The following is an 8,451-nucleotide window of genomic DNA, read 5'->3' as shown; positions in this document are numbered from 1 at the left end:
CCAACCCCAGGTGGGATGGGGAGGGAGGAAAGTGGGAAAAAGGCAAAACCATGGGTTAATTTCAGTGTAATAATTGTAAAAAATAAAAATATTATTATTATGATGATCATTATTATAATTATTGAAAAAGAAAGAGAGAGAAGAATAAAACCCCCAAAATACGAGTGATGCACAATGCAATTGCCCATCACCCACTGACTGATACCCAGACCAACCCAAGCAGCAATCAACCCCTTCCAGGTTACTCTCCCCAATTTATATATTGGGCATGACTTGATGTGGTATGGAACACGCCTTTGGCTAGTTTGGATCAGATGTCCTGTTTCCTCCTGCCTTCTTGTGCCTCTCCTCACTGACAGGAAAAAAAACAGGACAGACACCTACTTCAAGTGGGCTATGTAACACATGCCAAAATAATGAAATTATTTGAATTTAGGTAGCTGCTCAGGAAATCTGCACAGGGTACTAATTCTCAAAATGTAAGCTAATAATTTTCAAGGTTAAGAACTCATCACTACCTTCATATTGTGCTACTGCTCAACTGGAAGAAACTTACCTCCCTCTGCAGCATCAGGTGCTAACTGTTGCTAGATGGATATTTGGACTGCTAAGGCACTGGTTTGTTCTGCTTTAGCCACCTATATGTTTAGGTACCATTGGTTAAGGTACACGACTGGTCTAATCAGGAAAACAGTTTAAGAAAAGGATTGTTGCATTTCTAACTGAAATGAACTTATTGTAAAAAGACAGTTCAGATAAACATGCTGTTTCCTACTAGTTACCCTAATCTGGGAAGTGAGAATGGCCTGGTGTATTATTTAATGAGAGCAGGTACAGTAACAAACAATACAGCAGCACATTTAATTGGTTTCTGTGAATCATTAAAATCACCATACACCACCCGGTGTTCATTTCAATCAAGTCTGAAAATCCTCCACCTACTTCGCCATTTTATTTATGCAGTCCACTGAGTCTTAAATTTTAGACGATCAGTCACTGAGGTATTGATTTAAAAGAGGTATAAAAATGAATCCAAATGAACACATCTGACTTGTTCATAATGCACGGTCAGTTTTGGGAAAGAGAAATTGTGAAATAATGTGGTGTTGGAGAAACAGTTGGACTGTGACTTGAATAAAACAGATTATGCTAGCAAAAAATCAATAATAGAGCAGAGCATTCCATTTCATGCCTTTTGCAATAGACGGATGAAGAAAGGTAGTGTGGATGATACAGTCCCATCAACATTCTATTTTCTAATCTGAGCAAGAAAATAAAAATTCATGCAAGCTCCAAAAGAAAATGGTATGTTTATATATGGAGCTGCAATAGTTATCTATCCTCAAAACCAAGTTCCATTTGGAATTGTACACTGCTGCCCACTACATTTGATGAAGATGTATTTTCACAGCAGGAAGACTGTACAAGTAGTAAAATGGTTGCCAGAATTAATTCCTTACACATAATAAAATATGACCTGCTCACGAGCAAGCTACATTTCTTTATTAAACTGGGAAAAAGTCTGATTTTTCTTTATTATATTTTCTCTCTCTTTCTTTACTGCCACCCCTCCGCTTTAAAATTTTGTACCAAGAGAAGCTTTGGGCAGGATTTTATGCAGAAAGCAAGAGATAAGTTGGAAACGAGTCAATAAAACCTGATCATAACCACTTAGAACACATGATTCATTCCTTCACTAAATACAGCTTCATTCATTCCATCTCCACAAGTGTGGTGAAATGATCCTGTGTGTTCTGGCTGGAGAGTACAGAACTCTGTCTGGGGACAGGTGAGCTGTCAATAGAGAGTTTGTGGGTTAGGGTTAAAGGGAGAACAGCTATGGGGAACATTACTGTTGGGATCTGTTACAGACCGCCTGACCAAGAGGAATCTGTGGATGAAGCACTCTACAGACAGATAGGAACAGCCTCACGCTCACAGTCTCTTGTTCTCATGGGGGACTCCAACCACCCTGACATCTGTTGGAAGGACTGTACAGCCTGGCACAAGCAATCCAGGAGGTTCCTTGATTGTGCGGAAGACAACTTCCTTCTGCAAGTAATAGAGGAGCCAATAAGGAGAGGTGCCATGCTTGACCTTGTGCTCACCAACAGGGAAGAGCTGGTAGGAAATGTGACGCTCCAGAGCAGCCTTGGATGCAGTGATCATGAAATGGTAGAATTTGAGCTCCTCAGGACAGTGAAAAGGGCATTCAGTAAGCTCACTGCACTGGACTGCAAGATAGCAGACTTTGGCCTCTTCAGGAACCTGCTTAGTAAGGTTCCATGGGATATAGCCCTAGAGGGCAGAGGGGCCCAAGACTCTTGGCTGATATTCAAGGATCACCTGCTGCAAGCTCAGGAGTGTTGCATCCCAACTAGAAGGAAGCGCAGCAGGAGGGCCAGGAGACCTCCTTGGATGGATAAGGAGCTCCTGAGGAAAATTCGAAGGAAAAAAGAGGCTTATAAAATGTGGAAGGACAGGCGGCCTGGAAAGAATGCAGGGGTGCTGTCTGGGAAGCTAGGGACCAGGTTAGGAAAGCTAAGGCCCAGTTAGAGTTAATCTTGGCAAGGGATGTGAAAGATAACAGGAAGGGATTCTACAAGTACATAGCAAATAAAAAACAGACTAGGGAGAATGTAGACCCCCTCTGGAAGACCTCGGGAGAACTGGCTACCCTGGATTTGGAGAGGGCTGAGGTTATGAATGACTTCTTTGCTCAGTCTTCATTGGCAAATGCTCTGACCACACCACCCAAGAAGAAGGAAACAGATGCAGGGACTGTGAAAATGAAGACCTTTGGTCCACTGTGGGAGAACTTCTGGTTCAAGGCCATCTTAAGAACCTGAACATACACGAGTCCATGGGACATGATGAAATCCATCCACGGGTCCTGAAGGAGCTGGCGAATGAAGTTGCTAAGCCACTGTCCATCATATTTGAAAAATCATGGCAATCAGGTGAAGTTCCCAGTGACTGAAAAAAAGGGAAATATAACCCCCATTTTCAAGAAGGGGAAAATGGATGACCCATGGAATTACAGACCAGTCAGTCTCACCTCTGTGCCTGACAAAATCTTGGAGCAGATCCTCCTGGAAGGCATGCTGAGGCGCATGAAAATCAACAAGGTGCTTGGTGACAAGCAAGCATGGCTTCACTAAGAGGAAATCCTGCCTGACCAATTTGGTGGCCTTCTATGATGGGGCTACAGAACTGATGGACAGGGGTAAAGCAGTTGGTGTCATCTACCTGGACTTGTGCAAAGTGTTTGACACCATCCCACATGACATCCTTGTTTCTAAATTGCAGAGACATCTATTTGACGGGTGGACCACTCGGTGGATAAAGAACTGGCTGAATGGCCGCACGCAAAGAGTTGTGGTCAATGGCTCAATGTCCGGCTGGAGGCCAGTAATGAGTGGTGTCCCTCAGGGATCGGTGTTGGGACCGGTCTTGCTCAACATCTTTGTCAGTGACATGGACAGTGGGATTGAATGCACCCTCAGCAAGTTTGCCGATGACACCAAGCTGTGTGGTTCGGTTGATACGCTGGAGGGAAGGAATGCCATCCAGAGGGACCTTGACACACTTGTGAGGTGGGCTGATGCCAACCTTATGAAGTTTAACCATACCAAGTGCAGTGTCGTACACCTGGGTCGGAGCAATCCCAGGTACAGCTACAGGCTGGGCAGAGAAGAGATTCAGAGCAGCCCTGCGGAGAAGGACTTGGAGGTGTTCATCGATGAGAAATTTAACACGAGCCGTCTTCAGTGTGCGTGTGCAGCCCAGAAAGCCAACCATATCCTGGGCTGCATCAAAAGGAGTGTGACCAGCAGGTCGAAGAAGGTGATCCTGCCCCTCTGCTCTGCTCTCATGAGACCTCACCTGGAGTACTGTGTGCAGTTCTGGTGTCTTCAACATAAAAGAGACATGGAACTGTTGGAACAAGTCCTGAGAAGGGCCACGAGGATGATCAGGGGACTGAAGCACCTCCTGTATGAAGATAGGCTGAGAAATTTCAGGCTGTTCAGCCTGGAGAAGAGAAGGTTGTGTGGAGAACACCTAGCAGCCTTCCAATATCTGAAGGGAGCCTATAGGGATGCTGAAAAGGGACTTTTCATTAGGGACTGTAGTGATAGAACAAGTGGTAATTGGTTAAAACTTAAATAGGGGAAGTTTAGATTGGATATAAGGAAGAAGTTTGTGGCCCAGTGTGGGGCTCGAGGGGTTGAGATAACGACAGATCTGACCGGATTAATAGTCACTCGTCATAATGCTGGTTTATTGGCTCTTAGAGTTGTTGCTCTTGATCTCACAGTTTCAGCATGTCGTACCTTACTTACAGCCGGTATTTGCTGTTTTGGTGTTTATCAGCTGTGGGTCTTGAGCTAAGGTTCTTGTTTCACTGTACTTTATGGTAATGACTTGTAATACAATAGAATCATTGATCATGAAACTGATCTGGCTTGCGTTCCCAGTGTGGTCACCACCTCTATACTTTGGGAGGTATATAATAGAAGTGTTTAGCAATTGCACATCTTTTTTTCCCTCCTTGGGTGGTCAACCTGTGAAGGAGACATTCTCTTACCTTCCTAGCCCCCCCCACCAGAACGTTTACAGCATCATTTGAGAGTTCTGAAGGTTTTGAATGGCTTTTTAATGATGTTAAGACTTGTTTGCTGATTGTGATGGGGATCACCATGTTGGCATACATATAGAGTGCATTTTGTCCACGACCATTTTGTCTGATTTCAGAAGTTAAGTCAGGTGTGCGTCTTGTCTGGGGTTAAACGATGATACAGGAGGACCAAGAGATTTTCCCTAAGTCTGGACAGCCATGAGTGGCAGGGTGTGTGGGATAGTATGGGCAAGTATCTAGGTCAGTGGGCCCCTCCAGTACTTTGGAATTTCACTACCAAACAACTGCAAAATCCAGAAGAATTAGTAAAAGAAATGAGGTGTGTGGTCGTTCTGGCCATACCAGAGACAGACAAATCATGGCAATGGGCTGGGGCTTGGCCTATGCTTACAGGGCCTTGTTCAACACGATCCAGCACCTTCAAAAGGAAAAGAATGTTGGTGGATCTGAGGGCAAAGCAACAGTCAGCGCAGCTACTCCAGCTTCAAGCGCAGCAGCTTCACCACCCCCAGCGGCAAGTACAGTAGCTACTCAAACTTTGGCTGCAATGAACAGCGCAGCTACCGCAGTGGCAAGTACAGCAGCTGCTCAAACTTCAACTGCAACAGACAACGCGGTTACCCCAGCTCCAAGCACAGCAGCTACACCACCCCCAGCAACAAGTACAGTCGCTACTCAAACCACAGTGATAATTACTGCAGCCAAACCAGAGGACCAGTTCGTACCAATATCGGTTGCCCCTGTACGCAAGAGAACAAGCAAAAAAGAGGCAAGAAGGGTGAAGCGAGATGAAGAAAAAATGCATTCACCACCCGGTCTAGCATCTGATCAGGAGTCATCATCACATGATGAAGAAGAAGAAGAGATGACTTCTCGATCTTGGACCTCAACCAAGCTACGGAATATGGGAAAAGATTTTACCCGTCAACCAGGGGAGCACATCATCACCTGGTTGCTCCGATGCTAGGACAATGGGGCCGATGGTCACAAACTAGAAGGTACAGAAGCCAAGCAGCTGGGATGACTTGCTAGAGAAGAGGGAATTGACAAAGCAATTGCAAGAGAGAAAAAGTCCCTCAGTCTTTGGAGGTGGCTCTTGGCAGCTGTGAAAGAAAGGTTTCCATAGAAAGACAATGTTATGAGTCGTTCGGCCAAATGGACTATGTGTACCAACACAAGTCTCAGCTATTAACAAAAGGCATCCTATTGTTTGAGAGAGGAGATACAGGAGGTATACACCACGGGCCACCCTATAGTTTTACCTGCGGGATCACAGAGAAGACATGACAAAGTGGGATGGAAAACCTACTTCAGCTTTGGAAGAACGGGTGAGTGAATTGAAGAGGGGAGCAAGGGCCAGGACTGATCATCCCATGAGAGCTATGGCTTCAGTCTCTGGTGATCAGTTTCCCAAATGGAGTGGAAGAGCTGATTTTACTCCAGCTCCTGTGATAATGAAGAATAATCCCTTTCAACACGACTTAATTGTCCAATGTTGTGATGACTATTAGAGGGGCCCTGCCTCCAGCCAGGTGGAGGTAGGGGACAATTAGATTTACTGGACTGTGTGGATCAGATGGCCTGGCACATCAGTCCCACAGAAGTATAAGGCTCTAGTAGATACCGGTGCACAGTGTACCCTGATGCCATCAAGCTGTCAAGAGGTGGAACCCATCTATATTTCTGGAGTGACAGGAGGATCCCAAGAGTTGACTGTGCTGGAGGCTGACATCAGCCTGACTGGGAGGGAATGGCAAAAGCTCCCTTTTGTGACTGGTCCAGAGGCTCCATGCATCCTCAGAATAGACTACCTCAAGAGAGGGTACTTCAAAGACCCAAAAGGGTACCAATGGGCTTTTGGTATTGCTGCTTTGGAGACTGAGGAAATTGAGCAGCTGTCCACCTTGCCTGGTCTCTCAGAGGATCCTTCTGCTGTGGGGTTGCTGAAAGTTGAAGAACAACAAGTGCCAATTGCGACCACAACAGTGCACCGGCGGCAATATCACACCAACCGAGTCTCCCTGATTCCCATCCATAAGCTGATCCGTAGATCGGAGAGTCAGGGAGTGATCAGCAGCACCTGCTCGCCCTTTAATAGCCCCATATGGCCCGTGCAAAAGTCTAATGGAGAATGGAGACTCATAGTAGACTATCGTGGCCTGAATGAAGTCACACCACCATTGAGTGCTGCCGTACCGGACATGCTAGAACTTCAGTATGAACTAGAGTCAAAGGCAGCCAAGTGGTATGTCACGATTGATATTGCCAATGCATTTTTCTCAATTCCTTTGGCAGCAGAGTGCAGGCCACAGTTTGCTTTTACTTGGAGGGGTGTCCAGTTCACTTGGAACCGACTGCCCCAGGGGTGGAAACACAGCCCTACCATTTGCCATGGACTGATCCAGACTGCACTGGAACAGGGGCAAGCTCCAGAACACCTGCAATACATTGATGACATTGTTGTGTGGGGCGATACAGCGGAAGAAGTCTTTGAGAAAGGGAGGCAAATAATCCAAATCCTTCTGAAAGCCAGTTTTGCCATAAAAGGGAGTAAGGTCAAGGGACCTGCACAGGAGATTCAATTTTTGGGAATAAAATGGCAAGATGGACTTAGACAGATCCCCACAGATGTGATCAACAAGATAACAGCAATGTCTCCACCAACTAATAAGAAAGAAACGCAAGCTTTCTTGGGTGCAGTGGGGCTCTGGAGAATGCACATCCCAAATTACAGTTCGATTGTTAAGCCCTCTCTATCATGTGACCCGGAAGGACATGGGGTCTTCTGGGTTGGACTCATTTTTTTGGCAGGTGGTATCGTATTCTCTTTCCTTGTTATTTTCTCTTATCATTGGTGGTGGTAGTGTTGGTGATTTGTGTTGTACATTGGTTGCTGGACTGGTCTTGTCTCAGCCCATGGGAGTTGCATTCTTCCAGTTCAGCTCCCCATCTCTCTGGGAGTGGGGAAGAGTGGGGGAAAAGGTAAGAAAGAGGGAGGAAAAGAGGGGGGGAGTGAGTGAAAGAGCTGTCTGTTTGGGTTTAAACCACAATAAAGTCGTTTACTGTAAGGGTGGTAAGGCACTGGAGTGGGTTGCCCAAGGAAGTTGTGAATGCGCCACCCCTGGTGGTGTTCAAGGCCAGGTTGGACAGAGCCTTGGGTGTCATGGTTTATTGGGAGGTGTCCCTGCCCATGGCAGGGGGATTGGAATTAGATGATTTTAAGGTCCTTTCCAACCCTAACTATTCTATGATTGTATGATTCTAAAAAGAGGAAAAAGAAAAAGGTTTGGTTGTGATTTAAATTTGTGACTGCTTTTAAAATGACTGTATATGAGGTAAATAAAAATGTTCATATGTGACTAAAAGCACATGTGCTATAAGTGATATTAATTTATTATTTAATGTATAAAAATCTGAATAAAGAGGCCAGCATCTCCATGTGTGGATTGTTTCGGGCTTTTTTTGAACAATTTTTCTTACATGGCCTAGCATATTGCAGAGAAATTCGTAATCACATATTGCTAACAGATATGTACCAAATCCTTCGAGAAGTGTTCAACAGTTAGCTTTTTAAATGGAAGAGCTGGCTTATTTGTGTGTTTTTCTTTTTTGTTTTTTTTTAATTTTGTTAAATCGACAATAATATCTATAAAATTTGTCAGATAAAAAGTATTTTTGATCTTGAACAAAGGAGTGAAACAATCTCCTGCAATTGTCTGTACTCCAGGGTTTTCCTTAAAATGGAGTGTGGGCATATGGGAACCTTTATGGCAAAAATGAATCTGAGACAAGCTTGCAGGATCTTGGCTAAA

Source organism: Pezoporus occidentalis, unplaced genomic scaffold (assembly GCF_034315485.1).
Source record: "Pezoporus occidentalis ecotype Australia unplaced genomic scaffold, CSIRO_AGI_Poc_V1 ctg42, whole genome shotgun sequence".
NCBI lineage: Eukaryota > Metazoa > Chordata > Aves > Psittaciformes > Psittacidae > Pezoporus > Pezoporus occidentalis.
Note: the sequence above shows the minus strand (reverse complement) of the source record.